We start from the raw sequence: 19,051 nt of genomic DNA, 5'->3' as shown, positions 1-19,051 counted from the left end.
TGCGCTGCTCTTCTGCTGCAGGGGCTAGAGAGTGCTCTTCTCCAAGGTCATTCACAGCACAGTGACCTCTGAAGAGCAACTTCAGTACACTAAGGCAAACATTTGTTTTCTATATGCTCAAGCCATTTTTTATACCTTCCTTCTCCTGTTTAGCTTCAAATTATTCTTCTGTAAATAATCCTTTATGGGTCTCACAGTCATTCATTTTCCTTCTCTTCTAGTTCAGACATCATCTTTTTCAGTTGTTAAACTCTCTAATCATCGAGTCAGATGAATAGGTGTTCTCACTTAACTCATTATTTTAATGGGTACTTATTTCCGCCTACATGTAAGGGATTTGCCTAAATATTCTAAAAACCCAAAAGATTAATGACCAAAATCCTTGCCTTTTTTTAATTTGTATTTTAGTTGTGGAAACTAAGCTATAAGCAAACAAGAAAATAGTAAAATGGTTTATTGGACAATAATAAATGTTTTTATTCTTTTTTATTTAATTTGCATAATTCTTATTGCCAGCAATTGCAATATTATTACTTTCTTTCTAATCTTTATGCTTTTCATTTTTTAATTATTTTATTTCTCTAGATTATGATATAATTACATCATTCCACTTTCCTCCCTCCAAACCTTCCAAAAGATCTCTCCTGGTTTGCTTTTTAATTACTTACTCATTAACTGTTGTTGCACATATATACATACACATATAAACATACATATACACATATACGTTCCAAACATAACCTGCTCCTCAGTCTACATAATGCTACTTGTATGTTTTAAGACTGACCATTTGATATTGGGTAACCAGTTGGTGTGTTCTTCCCTGGGGAGGACTATTTCACCTGCTGTCAACATTTCTTAGTTGCTTGTAGTTCTTTGTGTAGGGTTGACACCTCAGGAGCTCTCCCCACCTCTGTCCATGTTGATGTGTCTATTGTTGTCCTTGTTCAGCACCTGTTTAGGCAGCCATCTTGTCATCTTGTCGCTCTATTGTGCTGACTTCCTTTGAAGAACTGGAAATAGTCTGATAGCATGTATGTTCCTTTGTCTTCTCGTCAAAACACAGGCTTCATGAGGACACGGGCTTCATCCACATGTCCCATACTACGTCATTAGTTTCCATACCAGTGCTTTGGCCTCGGTGTACACTCGATGGGTACTTATGAGAGGCATGAACAACTCCTACATGCAGGCAGCCAGGATTTCCCTGCTCTTTCTCTCTTGAAAATGAACACATGGATAGTTTCACACATTTTCCCTTTTTTCATTTGTGGCTTGGAAACATCGATAGTGGCCACTATTCTAACTCGGAAAAAAAAAATCTTTCTTTTTGCCCTATCTCAAGTTCAGCTACTCACGGGCGATAGCGGGAATGCCAAGATTCCAGGCACAGCAGCGGAGCCGGCTCCTTCTGAAGCTGAAATCAATGCACCCAGTTGTACTTTAATTAGCAGTGCTCCTTCTCTGCCTCCATTGGCTGATTCTGCTGTCAAGGTGTCGCACATTTCCAAGCTTGCTTTCCATCCCTAGGTGACTTAGCTTGCCATGCATAGCTAGAAAAGGCACGGAAAGGGCATGGAGTCAATTAGATTGGAATGGAAGGTAGTCTTTTGAGGCCTTTGTCGGAGTAAAGAATATTGGATGTTCCCAAAGATGACAGATGCCTCTTTATTTGGGCTGATCTCAGAGGTTAAGGGTCATTTGTAAATAAGATTTGCTCCATTTGGTAAGGCAAGCCCTGTTCCCTATGTCTTTTTTCCTCTCTCTCTCTCTCTTTTTTTTTAATCTCCAAGTCTTTCCCTGTGCATTGGCATGCCTACTTGCTAACAGAAAGGTGACTTGCTCTAGAATGAACCTTCCTCTTCCTTTGAGCTTTCTGAGGTAGTAACCAACAGTTAGATGGCTTTGGAACGGTACTGATGGCCAACTCACACTGTGCTGGGACATCACAGTAGCCAGGAAAAAAAGAGGAACAAACTGTGTTGAGTGGATGGATGGGTGAACCCCTAGCAGTTATTTCTCTTGGATTAACTGAGAAAAGGTAAAAATGGGGTCAACTTCATTTCAAGCCTTTAGGTCGTTGATCAAAGCTTTTGTATGGGTAGATAGTCCATGGGATACAATCTTCAAAGGAAATAAGTCCCCATTCTGTGTATGAACAACAGCTCTATTTCAATTTAGTACAGATTCATGGACTCTTAGAATTCATGAACTGTTCAATATGTGTGCGTTCTAAGACATTTAGTTAATAACCACTTGGAGGAAGTCCCTCACTGAATGTGTGGGATGGCAATTGCTCCAATGTTTTAGAATGTTATTTCATAGCAGACCCTTGACTAAGAGTCAGTGTTAGCCCTACTCTCACGTAAAGATCTTTCCCGAGGTCTTGAGTGGACTCTTGAAGGTCTTGAAGGACTCTGTCAATGTGTGGGAGTGCTGGGATCTGCAATGAGGTAAGATATATCAAATTGTAAGAAAACAGATGAAAATAAGGTTCTGAAGATGATGTTTTATAAAGATGGCATAATGAAAGTTGAGAGGAGCTTCTCAGAGAACTCAAGAGCAAAGTTATCAATTGTCTATGTAAGGAGCTGGAGTCAGAAAATGCACAGTCATCAGAAGTCTTTGCAAGCATATAGTTGGAATCTAGGCTCCTTCGGTTTTCTCTGCAAGGTTGACCTATGACTCCCTCATGGTTAGAAGGTGGCTTTAATGAGGACGAGCACAGTGGTGTCGGTTCTTCACTTCTTCCATCTGGTTCTCATATTTACTTCTCATTCGCTCAGTCAGAGGGGACTTTAAAGATAACAAATGCTAACCCAAACCAACAGGGATCTGAAAGTTTACCTGTATAAGTTCCAGTAGGAATACTTGGTTATATTTCATCATTTCTAAACAATCTCCAGAACTGTGCCTCTATGTTTATGCTCTGACACTTAAGACAATGGACCTGGGCATACAGAAGGCACATGTGTATGCTTTGTCCTAAGCGTGACCACACTGGAGACCTAACAGAGCCTGTCTTATAGCCCAAAATTTTATTTTACCATTTTATAAGAACCAACATCGTGGAGACTAGAGAGCTGAAAAGTCCTCTTCCAAGACACCCAGGTTTGGTTCCCAGCTCACAAGGCAGGCAACTCACAAGTCTGTGTAACTCCAGGTCTAGTGACTTCAACACTATCTTCTGACATCTGAGGACAGCTGCACACGTATGGCAAATACAAAGATGCACATTTATTCATAAAAATAAAAATAAAGGATGTCTTGTAATAAAAATCATTATTAGGATTATTCCAAAAATTTTCACTTTCTATAAGAAGAACATCCCTACTCATGATTCTCTGTATGTTCTAAAGCAGTTTATGATTAATGTAGACCTCTGTGTGGTTTCTTTGGGACTTAATGACTGTGGGAACCAGGCAGGACAGAAACCTCTGGTCAGCATTCTAAAGTAGTCAACTCCGTGGTTTAAACAGAGCAACCTCTATTTACAGGCTCAGCTCACAAAACCCTCAGTTGCCAACTTTTCACATTTAAAGTATTTATTTTATATGAATGGGTGTTTGGCCTGCATGTATGTTTGTGTGCCATGTGCATGCCTGGTGCCTATGGAAGCCAGAAAAGAGTTCAGGATAGCTTGGAACCAGAGTTATAGCCTGTCATGAGGTACCAGGTGGGTGCTAGAATTGCAAGCCCGTGTCCTCGGTAAAAGCAGCAAGAGCTTTTCAACTGTTGAGCAGTCCAACCACTTTGTCTCTCTTTTGAGACAGGATCTCACTAGGTAGCCCGAGTTAAACTGGAACCCGCAGAGATCAGCTTGATTTGCCTCCCAGGTACTGAGATTAAAGATGTGCACCGCCATACCTCACCCTAGTTTGCTTGGGGGATTTTGTTTTGTGTTGTTTGCAAATACTGTCTGTGCACGCACACTTCCGAGCAACCCCGTTTACAACTGCAACCTACTTGCTGTAACCAGCTCTGATGCCAGTTCTCAGCTGAGTGAACTGGCACCAAACCAGCATCATTAACCATCATAAGAAAGGGCAATGGCCTGAGTCATGAGATAGAATTGGTCTTCATTACATGGCTTTGGGAGTGGGTGTGTGTTTTCTATGCTTCTCTGCCAAAGCTACATAGTTGACAAGAAAAGGAAAACCAACACCTCTAAAAAAAAAATGAAGAAGTGATGTGGTATAGCATCCAGGAAGGACTTCTTGGCAGGAGCAGAACTTGCTTCAGGAAGAGAGGACCACACACTCAGGACAAAGTCGCAAACGGGGAAGAAGCCAGCAAAGCATCTCTGAGGCTAGGAATTGTAAAGAGCATTTTATTTCACAAGCAAGTTTCAAGATTGCTTGGCCAAAGCCTGATTGCTGAGGCTTTCACATATATTGCCTCATAAGAAAAGTTTTTAAGGGAGCTAACTTTAATTTGAATTCAGTACAGTGGACCCAGAGTGAAGAAGAATGCTTAAGAAGCTTGTTAGATCTTTTCTAAGAAAGATAGCCAGTGTTTTCATTTTAAACTTCATTGCATTCAGAAGGATTTTTAAAAGTCTTTTTAAAAATACATTTAAAATTATGACACATCCTTACCATTCAATATTTGATTTTTTCGATCCTTAATATGTATCTGGAAAGGCAGATATTTCAGAGGCTTATTTTTCCCTTCACTCATGTTCATGATTAATGTTGGTATTTTGTGGCATCCAAAGAGTTTTGATATGCTTAATAGCAATTTGCAACCACATACCAATGGGAAATAAAAGCTTACATTACGTGAATAGATTTGCCAGCAGGAAATGAATGGGTTAGGAATTGCAGCTGGAGTTTGTCGCGAGTAGCCATTAGATCCGCGGCACTTTGGGAAGAGTTGCATTGAAGAGTATTTTCTCAAGGAGAAAAGCTGTTCCTTGACTGCCTTTTGTTGATGCTGCAACCTAGCATTTAAAAGAAAAGGGGTCAGCCAGCACGGTAGCTCTCTCGCTTTTTCTAAGGACAGCAGAATTGTAGAATTTGGAGTTTAGGAAACACGGATTTCAATCCTAAATGACCCTTTGTGATTTGATCTTTGAGAAATCACTGGACCCTTCTAAGACTGGGTCTCCTCACTGTAAAGTTTTGATAATGATTATGATAATAATGATGATGATTACACTATGCTCAGCAGCACTGAGTCTTAAAATTAATCTTCTTAATAGAGCACACAGGATGGACAAAATAAATGCTAGTCATAGGTTTGTGGTTTTATTTGCCTCGTTACAAATGTGAGGACATTTTTCCAAACGGTGGCTCTTTATTTATGTATCTGTTATAAATAAAGGAAGGAAGATTCAAGAAAGAAAGTTGAAATGAATGGCCATTAGACTGAGTTTTTAAGGAGAGTTGGGCATAGGTAGCCACAGTCAGTTCCTGAAGGGGAGAGAGCAAGCCTTTGGGCCCAGAGAAGAGGTTTCTTTGGAGAGATGGTTACTGCACATAGCATAATAGGGGTCCTAAAGGGAAAGAACCTTTAGTTTTCTGCACTTCTCAAAATAGTGGGACAGTTATTGTCACCATGAAGGTTATCACAGGTCCTGAACGGAGACACCCTTGATCTAATAGGGAATCCCTTGATCTAATAGGTTTGAGAGGAGGGGAAAGGAGTTTTATACCACATTACCTAGGCTATATTCCAAGAAGGTACTAGATCAAAGTAAAGTTATAATTCTAGGTCATCATGGGCCTGAGTGTGGAACAGGGGTCCGGACTTGCAGCTACAATGAAGATACTGCAAACCTGGGCCACTTACCAACTCTTTATCCAGAAAGGGAATGTCTGTCTGGGGGTGTGGCCAGATTTCAGGGAGAGTTGAAATAGGAAGATCATGAGTTTAAGGCCAGCCCGAGCTATATCAAGAGTAAGTCTCAGCTCAGTTTAGCGACAGCATCTTAAAATTTAAAGATGGTTAACTGGGCAGCTAGTCTGCTGTTCTGCAGGTACCACTCAGCCTCAGAGCCAAGGAGAAGCACATAAGTAAGAGTAATGCCTTGGTCTTCGCCCTATTTTCAACTTCAGAACTGTGGTACCCAGTTTATATCCTTCTTGGCAGATGTTTTCATTTTGGTTGACTCCCTGGATTGTATCCTGCAAAGGCAAGACAATGACTAATAGAAGACAGTAGAGGAACGTTCCACGTAACTTCTGGACCAGTATTTCTCTGAGCACTCATCCCCTTGCTTGCTTCCTCCTTTACCTCAGCCAAGCTGTATGTGGCCCTCCCAAAGTAATATTCCACCAAACCGAGGGCAAAGCCAGTCTGTTCTTCCACTCTATACCCAGCAGCCCGCCTTTCCCCATTGTGTCCTGACATCAACAGCTACTCCTGTAGTGCCACAGAACAGGGTGATGTTTTTAAGGTCAAGTTCCCAAGCCTCATGGGTGTAGATTCCAGCCTAGTTCTGCCGTTGTGGAGTGAGGAGTCTGAGGGGAGATGTTTGACTTCTTCAAGCCCTGTTATCTTCATCTGTACAGGAAAAAAAAAGATTGTTTTTTAACACCAAGGATTCTTCTGAGGATGAAATAAGCTAATACTTACAAATAGCTTATCTTCATTTATGATGCCTGATAACATCTCATCAAATTTATAGATGTAAAGCAGGTGTTCTGAAAAAAGTTCATTTGGGGGACAACCTTATACCCAATGAGGACTTGAACTTCCAACAGGAGAAATCAGTTGGTTTCAATCAAGACTCTTCCCTACAGAGGGAAAAAGAGTGATTACACTGTACAAAAGATGAAGAAACTTGGGTACTCATGCATTCACTGGAGACACTCGGGTCTAAGCCTTCATCCAACCAGTCAGATTTTAACGTGCATTCTCACGTTTGATTTCTAAAAATTGGTTTATCACATATCACTCCTCCTTCCTTCTCTAAACCATAAGTATTGTCCTAAATTTACTATTAATTTTCATGCACATTATTTAAGTATAAACTCTAAAAAATATTTTACATGAAAAATAGTTTTGTTTGAAACATGTATTTTATATATATATACAGTACTTATAACAAAAACTTAATAACCTGATAAATATTAACTTTTCTTCTACATTGAACATAGAGTTTATTCAAGGTAACAATGTATCTAACTCAAGGAGTATAGGTCCCAACTTCTCTTGAAAAGAGGGGTAGCCAATAAGATTAAAGATTGTAGGTCATGAGACTTCTCCTTAAATCTTCAGAGGGACCATGCTGCCAGGTATACATTTACCTGTCCTCCTTTCTTTCTTTTCCCTGCTTGGGAGAAACATGACTGATGCTCCCAGATCCCTTTGATTCTTAACATCAAGCAGCAATGCCGAGGAAAATGGGACAGAGAAATCCATCATGACGTAGGGCCTCAAAGTGTGCCTTAGATTAGCGACCTCTCAATGTGTTGTATGTCATAAGTAAATACCTGGTTTACAGCAGTTATGAAGCTAAACCTAATGCTAAATGAAATAGGATCATACTTTATATGTCACATTCCTGGTTGAAGACTTGGTCCGATACTGGACTCGTGCTTGTTTGCTGAGGCAAGTGTAGTATTTAAAGTAACACTTGAGGGGTTAGACTGGCTGATCTGTGGCTCTCTTCTTCCACTAACAACTCTAAGAGAGAGCTATGTTTAATTATGTGTCTCTATACCTTATTTTGCTCATGTGTAGTAGTGCCCCTATCACAGTTGTCATGAAAATCGTTAATTAATATCCACAATGTTTACTATTGTGCCTAAAGGAAAATGATAGCTCTTAGTGAGAGTTGCTAGTTTTTTTCTATTTTCTATGGTCTACTTCCATCTACATATAGTATTCCCTTCTATTTATATGGTCTCATTTATTTTTTCTTTCTAATCTTATATAGACATTTCCGTTTTTGGTTTTCCTAAATGGTGATGAAGTTAGTATTTCCAGATATTTCTTTTTGTATGTATTTGTACAGTTTTCTCCAGGGTACCAATCTAGAAGTAGAAATACTGGATCCATGAACAAATGTACTTTCAACCTACACTCATAAAGTTAAATTGCTTTCAAATGTATAATAGCAATTTGCAAATGAATGTGCCTGTTGTACCTCATCTTTGCCAAATCTGAAATTCACTAGGCCTTAATTTGTTTGCCAGTCTGGTAGTGTGACAGTTGCGACTTCATTGTTTTAATTTGATGATTACTAATGAAGCTAGGAGTAACATTGCATGAAGCCACATGGGTTTCCCCTTCTGCTTCTATCATTCATTTTTCTCCTGGGTTGTTGATCATTTCCTTTACTGAATTTGGATACATACTGATGTGACCAGCATCCTCACCCAGACCCTCGTTCATCTTTCCACGTTCTTCAGGAGACACACATTTTAATGTGCTTCAGGTTCACCACTCTTCTGTCAAATCATTGATGTCTTTGTTTTTAGAGTCCCTTCCATGCCTCAGAATTACAAAGTCACTCTCCTGTGTTTTAAATCCACCTTTTTACCTTCAGGAAGGTCTTTAATACACCTTGAATTTACTTTCTATGTTTGATAAGAGGTGAAAAGTGTTCACTTGTTTTTACTTATTATTACTGTTATTACTGTTGTTACATTGGTTATCAAAGGACTCCGTATTTGTAGTCCATACCTCTGTACTGACTTACAAAGCCATATCTGTCAAGTGTCTAGTACCATGCATACATTGGATTATTATCCTCTCCCATGGAATGTATCATTTGTCTATTTGCCTTCCTGATGCTGGTACTCACTGTCAAAGTCTCAGTCCCTTGAAGATCTTTAAAACATAATTTACACCTTTGATTGATTGGTATTGTACATTATAAATCATAGTTAGGACATCCGCTTCTAGTTGGACAGATCTTGTCACTCTATGAAGGACATGTCTAAAACACACGGCTGCACAGAAGGTAAGAAGAATAGATTTGACCCAAAATAGCATTTTACCTCTCTTATCAACACACCCTTTGATGTCTCATCCTCCAAACCCATCATACTTTCTGCTACCATCAGGAGGTCTCATACTCCATACCTCCTGCTACTCTCAGAAACTGCCGCACATGATTCTGTGCTTAGCAGTAATCCACCTTGCGCTGGTGGGCAGCAAAGCCATTTCCCTTACTAATGGTCTACAAACGGAAGTGTTGCCTAGATACAATATTTACAGGCACAGCAATTGGAAAGGACCTGTTAGAGAAACCATTCTATATAGGACGTGAGATGCCAGGAAATCCCTACCCACTCTAAGAGAAATTACAAATGTGGAAATCCATTTCTACTCAACAGTTCACCCTTTCATGAAAGGACAAAGTGAAATTACTGAAGGGGAAGGTAGGCAGTTGAATATAGCTACCTACACAAATTTATTTACTTTTATTTCAATTTCCTATATCCAGAAAATAAGCTGAGAGGTTGCTGATTTTGTGCCATGGATCAGTAAAGCCTTCACAACACACCAAAACTGGTTAACTGGATACCAAGTCCCCGGGACATCAGGAGATGCCATTGGATCGGTGTCCCCTTCCTTAGCCAGAATGTAGTAAGAGTGGATTTCTGATACCCAGGATCTCCGACCAACAGTTGGAACTCTGATGAAATAGGAAAATTAAAGCATTGGAGACTGAGTCTTCGAGAGGATATAGTTCCTGGAGGTCTATGCGTCATACCTAAGCCTCCATCACACAGTCTAGCCTGGGCACATCCGCTGTCTTCCTGCAGGCTGCTGGTTACAGATAGATTCATGGCTGTTTGCTTTCTCTGTCTCCTAGAGTCTTGCCATGCAGGTCAGAGGACTAGTTAAGTGGTAAAGTCTTCTCTACTTCCTTGACATTTTATTATCTGTTTTCTTCTCTTGTTGCTAGGTTTATGATCTCATCATAGGAGATTCTTACTCGTGTTCTCTTCTACAATTGTTTAGACCCCTCTTCTAGGGCCTTACAGGTTTTATAGGTTTAAAGGATAACCTCATGTGAAGGAACTCTGATTTATCTTTGTAGCGTAGAAGATTATTTGTAAAAAATTCTCTTGGGGTAATCACAGACATGCAATTCTGGTACAAATAAGCAGAAGAAGCAAAAGCCCCAGTGTATAGGTTGAGTAAGGAAACTGATTTGCTTCTATTGTTCATTGTCTTTGTGGTGTGTGTAACAAACCATGCAAACTCTCTTCATTTTTATTATTATTGCAAGATTATATGTAGCTATATGTACACAATATTATATATGATATATTATCATTAATCTTATTCTAGAAGGAAAAATGGAGTCATCTGCATAATATGGACAACTTCAGACTTACCCACATTCATACTTTCTAAGTCACAATCTCATCGTATATGATAATTCAATACAAGTGCAAACTCATTTCTGAAGCTCTTTTAACTGACCTGGTCTATTTTAGTTCCAGTATATTCAAATATTAAGCCATTTCTATGAAAAGAGAAACTAAAGGCTTACAAATAAATAGAGAAGACATATGAGAAAGGAAAGCTAAGGAACAGTAAAAGCTCATGAACTGTGAGCAGTGAGGCATACTCCGGGTCTACTGGGGAAGAGCTCGCTGAGACGCAGGGGGGCATCCTATCACGAGTACTTTAGCTGGCATCCTGAACAAGAGTGAAGGGGTTTGTAATCCTGAGCAATGGGGACAGGTCACAAACACTTCCCCAATAATTGCTCTATCTCAAAACTCCAATCACTCTTAGTTGCTGTGGTGCCAGGGGTCAGAAGGAGTAAGATCAGAGTAACTTTGGTAAAAGCTTTTTAGCAGGTATCAGCAACGGAGAAAACTAGTTTTAAGTCTGTTGTGTAAAGGGAGTCAATATTAAAAACTTCTAGGGAGCAGGGCCTTGGTGAAATTGTACCATATATTAATACTGAAATGGATTTCATATGGTTTATTGATGTCAGTTACTCTGAACTGTTTCATTCCAAATGTCTCTCATTATCCTCCCAAAATGTAGTCCCAAGGAAAGTCGAAGACGCGAGGTTCTTAATCTCAGGTAATTCTAAACAGAAATACTGGAGAGTTACATTCCCCTCCTAGGGAGAATCAGGATCACACAGACATAACTGACCTCAAAGGACTGCTTGAGGAAGAGAGGTGAAAAGTAAGGATCTTTTTCGGAGAGTTTTAAAGTCATCACACAAACCCAGTGCTGCTTAGTGCTGATCGCTGTGCCTAGAAAGATGTAAAGGGATGATTGTTCCCAGGGGGCTCTGGGGTAGAGCGTGATTGTCCCCAGAAGGCACTGAGGTAGCTGAGTGTGACTAACATGTAGAAGCTCTCAGTTCAGAAGAGCACATACTCAAGTAAACAAGACTAAGAGTTAAGTTGGGATAAGAATAGAGTACTATAAGTCATAAGAGGGATCAATCATGCTCTCCAGGAGAATAAACAAGATGAGCTTTGGGAGTGGATTTGAGGTGCAGAGCGCTGGTATTGATGCTGAGGAAAAGATGTACACAAAAGAAGAGGAAAGGAAGAGTGGGGGGCTAAGCAGTACCCTGTCTGAGGGTAGAAGAAGGAACTAAGGACCAGAAAGAATATGGGAGGACCTCCTAGGGTCTTACAGATGATGAGTTGAATGAATAAACCAGACAGCTTGATTTGGCTTACCTTGGCACTAAGGATCTTTGTGAGGACCAGGAGGAGTTCTAATCCCATGTCCTAATAAAAGTCTATTTCACATCTATGGCTTCTGGAATTCCTAGGAGTTTCCTTGTCGGTCTGTGGCTGTGCTAGCCAGCATTTGCTGTGTTTCTTTCTCTCACCTGACTTTCTACGCGGTCCTCCTTGTATATTTTCCCTTGCATGGTCCCACACCTGGGGAAGGCTCTTCCCAATCAAACATTGTCTCTTGCTGTCAACAACCCTATGCTGTAAGGTTTCATAAACAATGTTAAAGTCACATGGAAGGACATTATATCTTATTAGCATATCATACATTTTAAGGGAGCATTTCACTTCTCTGGCAAGAGTCACCAATAGCTATCATGTTAATTATGATCCCACGTGCTTTTACTGAAGAATTCTCCTCCCCTTTATCCTTTTCTTGTCCTACCTCTCTCTTCCATTCTCTCTTTAACTTCATCCCCAGTGTATGGTCACAGTGTATTTCTTCACTCTGGAGGCAGCAATTCAAAATCAGTGTTTCTCACTTCACTTCACAGGTCCAGTCCCATGTTCTTTGTACTGAAATGGGCATCTACTTCGTTTGTCCTTGGTAAGGCTCTTCCCAGATTTCCTGTCCCGAGCTGCCCCTACCTCAGACTTTCCTGGGTATATTTATCAATGTGTACCTTGTTCCACGTGTTTGTCTGAGCATGGTCCACTGAGCCAGTCACTCTGACCTCCTGTCTTTTAATTGCTTATAGCCCTATGAACTTTGATCACCTTTTTCCACCCTTCAGCTAAGCACTGATTCATTCCACTTCTGGGAGCAATTTATTCCCCTTTAATCAGACACAACTTAATTATTTTGCCATTAAAACAAACCAAAAGAATTTATAAAGCAACTTTTAAGTGAAACTCCATTTCTGCCTTCCGGGATATTAAAAATGAAATTATGTAGCTCATTTTACCTGTCTTATACAAAGGAAAGATTGGCTGCATTGTCTTTAAATTTCCCCTGATCGTTTATCTTTCATAAGAAAGATAGCTGGGAAATCAAGATTAGACTAGGGAGGGAAACTGGAAGCAGGCTGTCACAGTTCTCAACAGACAGCAGACAAATGAATGTAGGAGACAGCGTTCCTTCAGGTTTGCTGTGTGGCAACATCTGTGCACTACCTAACTGGGTAAGTGTCTCATCTCTGTCCCCAGATCTCCTTATTCAGAAAATTCTTAGGTAGGACGGAAAGTAGAGCTTCCGAGTTGCCTATTCTGGCAATTTCTGGATTCATGCTTGCCTTTAGTCACCCAACTCTGATTCAGTGAATTACTGGTTCTGCCTGTTCAGGAATCATGCATGTCTTCCATCTTTTAACAGTTTCTGACGCTAAATATTAACCATTTGTTCAACTCCCCCACTGATTTTCCAACCAGTTACTTTGCATGTGAAGACAGCCTATCTCTCCTCCAACCATTTCATTGGCTAAAGAGTCCTACCTTCTGCAGCCTCCTCCCACGCGATAGCCAATTCTTTCAGGAAATCCATAATGGCCTTGAAGAGATGTCTAATATTTGGAGCATAGATAAATTATTTGTTGTCTGGTTACTAGTAGACTACCCCAGGTCAGCGTCTTTAAGGGCTAATCTCTTGACTTCATATTTGGAGGACAGCACTCAGATATCGCGGTGGCAGGGTAAAAACTGAAATTGTAGAGTATCCATTGACTGAGTCACTAGAGATAGGTGTGTCCATGTCCTGCTGTCATGTTCCACACTGCTCCAGTGGATCTCACTGAAATCAGTTTCTAAGACCCCATCTTCTTCCAGTGCAGTCGGGATAAGTCCACAAGGCTGGGTCTGGCTCTGGAAATTAGACTATGAGCAAGGTGCTCACAGTTAACTGCTGGGTCCCGGACCTGGCTATATCTAAAGTCACATATTGAGATGATAAGGTAGTGGGAACTTGGATCCCTGAGTCACTGGACGGAGAATAAGCACCTCGACTTGAGAAGTCTTTGCAGGTTGTTCTAAGCCAGGGAAATTTGCTTCTCCTACCTTGGCTCATATACCAAGTCGCATGAGCAAAGAATGTTCAAGAAAGAGAAACAGCCATGAGTCTAGGCACTCACACACAGCAGCGTCTGGAGGCCACAGAGCAAGAAGGAAAGAGGTAGGCAAAGGCAGCAAGTAGCAGCGCAGATAACTGTGGAATTGAAAATCTCGATCTTAAAACTACAAAGCCATAAGAAGAAAATGGCCATGGGCTGACTTTCACATTAGAACAGTCGTTCTGGAACTATATAAAGGCTGATTACAAAAGGAGTGAGAAAGAATGCAAGGGGTAGTTTGAAACCAATAGGTATGTAAAATATTTAGGAGGCAAATATGGATAGAACTTAAAAACAGACCGATCATATGGCTGCTAATTCATCAAATATAGACTCTATAATAGAGATGGGGGTCACTAGGTAGAAGTGAACTTCAGAGACAATCTGAGTTTGGGGAACATTCATGATGCAATACCCAGAAAGCAAGACAGAAGGCAGTGGCATGCTTTGGTCCAACTGATGAGAGTGTTGATAATTCCAGGTGGGAGGCCAACTTGCTGGGTAGCAGGGACATCACGAGATCTAATGAACTTCAGAGGCAGAGTACACCACAATAGACTGGACTTCCTGTCTGTTTAAAAATGATTTTCTCTTGAAAAGCTGTTGGAGTAAATTTTTATCAAAAATAAAAGTTATCAAAAAAACTAGTGATGGCTAAGCACTGCCTGTTGGTGATGTTTGGAGTTTTGGAGGTCCCCCTTTTAGTTATTCTTCTCCCATATACTTTATTATCTTTTCTAGGATCGTATCCTTTGGTTAATTTCATCTAAGGACTCTACTCTTTCTTTTTCACTGTCCATTCACCTTACCCCAAATGCCCTCTTCTCTCCAACCAAGGACAGCACTGTCTTCTTCACTCTGCACTCATTCTAATGTGCTATTCCCTCCTCTGTTAGGCAGACTCAGCATATGGCATCCTAATTATCTGACATGCTTTGTAGTCTGCGGTTAAGGCACACTCGCAGCTCATGCTCTTCTCCCAGGGGAAAATTTCTAATGCTGGGGAGATGGCTCTGTAGCTGAAGTGCTTGCCTTGCAAGCATGAGGATCCAAGTTCAGTTCCTGGAATCCCCATTAAAAAATAGACAGAAATTTTTGACAAAAACTTGTAATTCCAGAGTTGAGTAGCAGAGACAGGAGGATGTTGGGGGAGGGGTGCTTGTTTGTCCAGGCTACCCAGTGAGGAGGCCCCCCTGTTCTTCCCGGCTGCCTGACTAGCTTACACCCAAAATAATCACAGAAACTGTGTTAATTAAATCACTGCTTGGCCCATTAGCTCTAGGTTCTTATTGGCTGACTCTTACATATTAATTTAACCCATCTCCATTAATCTGTGCATCACCACAAGGTCGTGGCCTACCAGCAAAGTTTTAGCACATCTATCTCTGGCGGCAGAGGCTCCATGACGTCTCTCTGACTCTGCCTTTCTTTCTCCCATCGTTCAACTTCACCTTCCCCACCTACCTAACTTCTGCCCTATCAACAGGCCACGACAATTTCTTTATTCATTAATGGTAAATGCAGCACACAGAGGGAACTTCCACATCAGCTCCCCTTTTCTGTTTAAATAAAAAGGAAGGTTTTAACTATAACATAGTAAAAATTACATATAACAAAACAGTTATCAAGCAAGAATTACAGTTACAATATTTCTATTTACTTTATCTTTTATCATAACTAAGTAAAATTGTCACTATAACTATAAATTCTTCAACTCCATCAAAGACTCCAGAGGATATAATATTACCTAAGTAAACAGGAAGTACATTGTAAGTAACTTCCAAAACTCTAATATTGGCAGAGACATCTCGCTGCCTGGACAGTTACCCAAAGTTCTTTTGTACCATTGGGGCATCCATTTCAGCCTACAGGCTCATCGTATCTAGCAGACTTTTTCATGAAGCAGGAAATTTTTTTATTGATTTTTATTGAGTTCTACATTTTCCTCTGCTCCCCTCCCTACCTCTTCCCTCCCCACTTCAACCCTTCCCCAAAGTCCCCATGCTCCTAATTTACTGAGCAGATCTTGAAATTTTAAAGACAATTTAGTCGCTTTCTTCTGCACCCTGCAGAAAGTCTCACAGACTCTTTCATGAGGCAGGAACCCCAAAGGATCAGCTCACCTTTAAACAAGTTCAGCAGTCATTTCTCTGCGGGTCCTTCATGTCCTGTAAAGCCGTTCAGGCAAGAGCAGTTTCCTGCCCAAACAGCTAACCAACTCCATAAGGAGCCTCTTCAATGCCCATCATCCTCTTGAAGTAACTGGTGCTGCCACGAGCAGACTGTCTCATTGTCATGAAAAGTCCTAAGTTATTAAAACATTTTAAATGCCATATTCTAAAGGTCTCTGAAAGATTTGCAGAATACCTATCTAACTGAAATGTATCTCTATACATCTAGAAAATCTAACTATCATGACTACAAGTTTGAGTATTATATATTATCTATTAACCTATATTTTTAAATTATACATTACATTTTTAAGTGAGCTACACAAACACAATACCTTAGTCAAGATCAGAAATACCTATACATATAACAAAATTGACCTTAAATTTGTATCAATAAACCAAGATCCATACCAATGCAAATTATTTATATCTATATCATATAATATTTGGGGATACGGGTGTAGTTTTGTCCATATTGCTTCCTGCTGTTTGGGGGTGCTGTTAATCAGGTCTTTCACGGTGTATTCTGTGTAGTAGGTTCATCTCAGTCACCAGTTGGGTAAAGTAATTTTTTGAGGGTGTTCATGGCAACCTTTCAGAGGAATGTGGTCTATCAAACCACATTGGTCTAGAAGTAATCCACAGGTTCTCATCTTTTGTGAAAACAAATGAAGAATCTCTTTTTCAAAGCAACATATCCTTAGACTCAAATTTTGGAATCAAGATACCTTTATGTTAGTTTAACTTAGCAGTCCACACAATGAAATGTCTCTCGGTACTACATCAGGAGGATCTCTGACCTCCACCTAAGGTTTCTACTTATCCAGGCATTATAATAGATGATTGGGTCTTTGACTATTACATTCCCAATAAGTCATTATTGACCAGGTGAGTCTCAGAAGCATAAAAATAACTAGGGTGACTCTCCAATGCTGATTTCTGTCTTCTAGCATACACTTCTTAAAATTCAATCATAATGTCTGAGTATAAAGTAAATAATAAATAATAAATCAGTGATGTGATATAGTCTAGGTTTAAAATTCTTGAATATGAGTGTGTGAAGAGGAACATTTTGGCATCCAATAAACGTAACTTTTACTAAAAGAGACTAGAAAAAATAAAAGGTTCCAGAGAACAATCATTCTGCCTTCCCCTGCTGACTTCTGTCTGTTCACCTGTAAAATAAGCAAAGGCTATATAGGAAAAATTTAATTCCCATCAAAATAAACGAAAAATAAGATTGATTTCTTTCTAGTCCTCTGACCTACTTGAGTGTTTACATAATGAAAAGAACCCAGGCTAGCTGTCTTTTAATTTCAAGGCTAATGGAAACCTGCTGTTGTAATTGCTTTGACCCTTCTATGGGAGTGCAAAGCCCCAGAAAGTGATAGGAGCTCTCTTAGTAGGCAAGCTTCCATGTGAGAAGAGCCAAGGCTTCACCGGACATCATGGTGCTTCTGAACCTGTTTCAGGAGAACATCAGAGACTCAGAAGGTAGCTAGCTAGTCCTGTCATAGACCAATAGTTTTTTAAGTTTTTATTTTAATGGATTCTGTTCCTGTTCTTGCCTATTTAAGAGATAATAAACACATCACACTACTTAATTTCTGTTATTACTGTGTTTATATATAGTCAATATCAACATTGAAGCCTCAAAATCAATTGACTTAGATTCTATCACATTTGGTTAAACAAATGGTATTTGGGCAAGCTGAAAAATTGAAAAAATATTCTAGAAAAATTACAGTTTGGGGGTAACTAATAAGGTGGTTAATTTGAAGCTATACCTGCACGTTCACTTCAGATTCTTTGATCTAAGGTGGATACTGTTTGCTAAATGGGTGTTGAAGAGAAAAGTTTGTTTTATTTTCTTCTGAGATTTACACATTTAACAATCAGGGCAGAGTGTTGTGAAAATTCATGTTTCCTGATGTCCAACTTTCTTGTATTCTAATTCAAATAGCAAGGTAGTATACAATCTATTAAGAAACATAAGGGGTGTGTGTGTGTGTGTGTGTGTGTGTGTGTGTGTGTGTGTGTGTTAAGAGGCTGGGAGTGTGTGCATGGGCACACATGTACATAAGCTCACATATATATGGAGGCCAGTGGTCAGCCTAGAACGTTGTTCCTCAAGATAGCCATCAATCTTTTTACTATTTTGTTGTATTTTATTTTTGAGACAGAGTTTCTCACTGGAATCTGGGACTTGCTGATTAGATTAAGGCTGGGTGATCATCAAGCCCCAAGGACCCTACTGTCTGTCTTCCCGCTGCTGAGACTGATTACAAGTGTGCCTCACAGCCAACCCAATTCCTTTTTATGTAGGTCCTGGAAGTTGAACCCTGGTTCTCATGATTACACAGCAAACCCTTCATAGACGGAGCTATCTCTCTGGCCCAAGAAATTGAGTTTAAACATAATTTTATACTTCTTCTTTCCTCCTCATGATTCTGGCCAACTTCTACTTTTTAGTGCATGCTTTAGAAAGTTGAAATATGAAAAAGAATGTCAATCAATCCCTAGCTTTTCTTATTCCACCTTTTCTTGGGTTACTTCCCATTCTTTCCAGTATGACTGCTGTTTCTCCGATTCCTTACCCGACCCCCACGCTTCTGTCTTACATCCCTCCCTAGCTGCCTTTCATTGATTCCCTGACCTCACATAAGCCCCATCTCCTAAGAAAGAAGGTCCCATCTTTGCTGAGTGTAATGTCACTGCTCAGCTTTCCTTTGCGAGCTCTTTTACCCTGGCGCTTGCTTCTATAAATATGTGCCTAAAATGTCTTCACCACACGAAGGCAACTTCAGGAGAAGTTTGTACATGTGGGTCTTAATCACCCTCTTAGAGCAAAGATCCAAAAGGCATCTGTTGAGTCCATGAATAATTAGTCAACTCCCTAATTGAGAGAATGGAATTTGCTACAGCTAAAACAAAAGGAAATGAAAACAAAAGGAATTGAAACCAATAAGAAATGTGAGTCGAACAAAATGAGGGAGTTAAGACCTGAGAAATAGGATTCCTACCTAATATAATGGCCCACCTCATCACAATGCCCCCCCCCCATTATCTAGAAGACATTCTGCACAAATCAAAATAACTCTGGTACTTCAAGGCAGGGTGACTTTGTGTGCAAATTGATAACTCTAATAAACTTGAT

At 40.0% G+C, this 19,051-nt stretch overlaps 1 protein-coding gene and 1 long non-coding RNA gene across 4 annotated transcripts in view; one reads left to right on the top strand and one right to left on the bottom strand.

Moving 5' to 3' along the window:
• Positions 1-19,051, top strand: part of Atp10b (ATPase phospholipid transporting 10B (putative)) — a 289,706-nt gene that overhangs the window by 162,076 nt on the left and 108,579 nt on the right. The gene's annotated exons all lie outside the window — the stretch shown is intronic.
• Positions 470-6,855, bottom strand: LOC146892882 (uncharacterized). Its single transcript, XR_015003546.2, has 2 exons — positions 4,777-6,855; positions 470-1,553 (listed from the first exon to the last, which is right to left on the bottom strand). It is a non-coding gene; the product is annotated as an uncharacterized LOC146892882 (long non-coding RNA).

Source organism: Myodes glareolus, chromosome 9 (genome assembly GCF_982192425.1).
Source record: "Myodes glareolus chromosome 9, mMyoGla1.1, whole genome shotgun sequence".
Taxonomy (NCBI): Eukaryota; Metazoa; Chordata; class Mammalia; order Rodentia; family Cricetidae; genus Myodes; species Myodes glareolus.
Note: the sequence above shows the minus strand (reverse complement) of the source record. Positions and strands in the feature narration are given on the sequence as shown.